Source organism: Lolium perenne, chromosome 2 (genome assembly GCF_019359855.2).
Source record: "Lolium perenne isolate Kyuss_39 chromosome 2, Kyuss_2.0, whole genome shotgun sequence".
Lineage (NCBI taxonomy): Eukaryota > Viridiplantae > Streptophyta > Magnoliopsida > Poales > Poaceae > Lolium > Lolium perenne.
The window spans coordinates 19,812,714-19,816,155 of NC_067245.2; positions in this window are offsets into that span (position 1 = coordinate 19,812,714).

The following is a 3,442-nucleotide window of genomic DNA, read 5'->3' on the forward strand; positions in this document are numbered from 1 at the left end:
AGGTCAAAGATATCCCTCTCATGCAACCCTGCAACCACAAAGCAAGAAGTCTCTTGTGTCCCCAACACACCTAATAGGTGCACTAGTTCGGCGAAGAGATAGTGAAATACAGGTGGTATGAATAAGTATGAGCAGTAGTAACAGCCCCAGAAAAGTGCTTTGCCCAGGACTGGCGTGTGATGGATGGTGGTAATATTACAGGCAGTAGAAACGCAGTAAAACAGTAAACAAGCAGTGATAGCAGTATTTAGGAACAAGGCCTAGGGATCATACTTTCACTAGTGGACTCTCTCAACATTGATCACATAACAGAATGAATAGATAGATGCTAGACTCTACACTCTCTTGTTGGATGATGAACACCACTAACTGTGTAGCATTACACGAACCCTCAATGCCGGAGTTAACAAGCTCCACAATATTCGATGTTCATATTTAAATAACCTTAGAGTGCATGACAGATCAACATAACTAAACCAAGTACTAACATAGCATGCACACTGTCACCTTCACGGCTTCACGCTACGAAAGGAGGCATAGATCACATCAATACTATCATAGCAATAGTTAACTTCATAATCTACAAGAGATCATAATCATAGCCTACGCCAAGTACTACACGATGCACACACTGTCACCATTACACCGTGCAGGAGGAATAAACTACTTTAATAACATCACTAGAGTAGCACATAGATGAATTGTGATACAAAACTCATATGAATCTCAATCATGTAAGGCAGCTCATGAGATTATTGTATTGAAGTACATAGGAGAGAGATTAACCACATAGCTACCGGTACAGCCCTTAGCCTCGATGGAGAACTACTCCCTCCTCATGGGAGACAGCAGCGGTGATGAAGATGGCGGTGGTGTCGATGGAGAAGCCTTCCGGGGGCACTTCCCCGTCCCGGCGGCGTGCCGGAACAGAGACTCCTGTCCCCCAGATCTTGGCTTCGCGATGGCGGCGGCTCTGGAAGGTTTCTCGTACCGTGGCTTTTCCGTATCGATGTTTTAGGTCGAGGGGCTTCTTATAGGCGAAGAGGCGGCATCGGAGGGTCAACGAGGCGACGACACCACAGGGGGCCGCGGGCCACCCCTGGGCCGCGCCGGCCTATGGTCTGGTGGGCCTGTGGCCCCCCTCTGGCCTCTCTCGGGTGTTATGGATGCTTCCGGGGATTCTAAGATGCTGGGCGTTGATTTCGTCTGATTCCGAGAATATTTCCTTACTAGGATTTCTGAAACCAAAAACAACAGAAAACAGCAACTGGCCCTTCGGCATCTCGTCAATAGGTTAGTTCCGGAAAACACATAAATATGACATAAAGTATGCATAAAACATGTAGATATCATCAATAATGTGGCATGGAACATAAGAAATTATCGATACGTCGGAGACGTATCAGCATCCCCAAGCTTAGTTTCTGCTCGTCCCGAGCAGGTAAACGATAACAAAGATAATTTCTGGAGTGACATGCCATCATAAACTTGATCATACTATTGTAAGCATATGTAATGAATGAAGCGATCAAAACAATGGTAATGACATGAGTAAACAACTGAATCATATATCAAAGACTTTTCATGAATAGTACTTTAAGACAAGCATCAATAAGTCTTGCATAAGAGTTAACTCATAAAGCAATAATTCAAAGTAAAGGCATTGAAGCAACACAAAGGAAGATGAAGTTTCAGCGGTTGCTTTCAACTTATAACATGTATATCTCATGGATAATTGTCAATGTAAAGTAATATAACAAGTGCAATATGCAAGTATGTAGGAATCAATGCACAGTTCACACAAGTGTTTGCTTCTTAAGATAGAAGGAAGTAGGTAAACTGACTCAACATAAAAGTAGAAGAATGGCCCTTCGACGAGGGAAGCATTGATTGCTATATTTGTGCTAGAGCTTTGGTTTTGAAAGCAAGAAACAATTTTGTTAACGGTAGTAATAAAAAATATGCATCATGTAAATTATATCCTACAAGTTGCAAGCCTCATGCATAGTATACTAATAGTGCCCGCACCTTGTCCTAATTAGCTCGGATTACCTGGATTATCATTGCAATGCATATGTTTTAACCAAGTGTCACAAAGGGGTACCTCTATGTCGCCTGTACAAAGGTCTAAGGAGAAAGCTCGCATCGGATTTCTCGCTATTGATTATTCTCAACTTAGACATCCATACCGGGACAACATAGACAACAGATAATGGACTCCTCTTTAATGCATAAGCATTCAACAATTATTAATTTTCTCATATGAGATTGAGGATATTTGTCCAAAACTGAAACTTCCACCATGATTCATGGCTTTAGTTAGCGGCCCAATGTTCTTCTCTAACATTATGCATGCTCTAACCATTCAACTAGTGGTAAATCTCCCTTACTTCAGACAAGACGGACATGCATAGCAACTCACATGATATTCAACAAGGAGTAGTTGATGGCGTCCCCAGGAACATGGTTGTCGCACAACAAGCAACTTAATAAGAGATAAAGTGCATAAGTACATATTCAATACCACAATAGTTTTTAGGCTATTTGTCTCATGAGCTATATATTGCAAAGGTAGATGATAGAAATTTAAAGGTAGCACTCAAGCAATTTACTTTGGAATGGCAGAGAAATACCATGTAGTAGGTTGGTATGGTGGACACAAATGGCATAGTAGTTGGCTCAAGGATTTTGGATGCATGAGAAGTAATCCCTCTCAATACAAGGCTTAGGTTAGCAAGGTTATTTGAAACAAACACAAGGATGAACCGGTGCAGCAAAACTCACATAAAAGACATATTGTAAACATTATAAGACTCTACACCGTCTTCCTCCTTGTTCAAACACTTTACTAGAAATTATCTAGACCTTAGAGAGACCAATTATGCAAACCAAATTTTAGCAAGCTCTATGTATTTCTTCATTAATAGGTGCAAAGTATATGATGCAAGAGCTTAAACATGAGCACAACAATTGCCAAGTATCACATTATCCAAGACATTTTACCAATTACTACATGTAGCATTTCCCGTTTCCAACCATATAACAATTAACGAAGCAGTTTCAACCTTCGCCATGAAAATTAAAAGCTAAGAACACATGTGTTCATATGCACCAGCGGATCGTGTCTCTCTCCCACACAAGCATTTATTCAAACAAAAACAAAAACAAAAACAAACAGACGCTCCAAGTAAAGTACATAAGATGTGACCGAATAAAAATATAGTTTCAAGAGAAGGAACCTGATAATTTGTCGATGAAGAAGGGGATGCCTTGGGCATCCCCAAGCTTAGACGCTTGAGTCTTCTTGAAATATGCAGGGGTGAACCACCGGGGCATCCCCAAGCTTAGAGCTTTCACTCTCCTTGATCATGTTGTATCATCTCCCTCTCTTGATCCTTGAAAACTTCCTCCACACCAAACTCAAAACAACTCATTAGAGGGT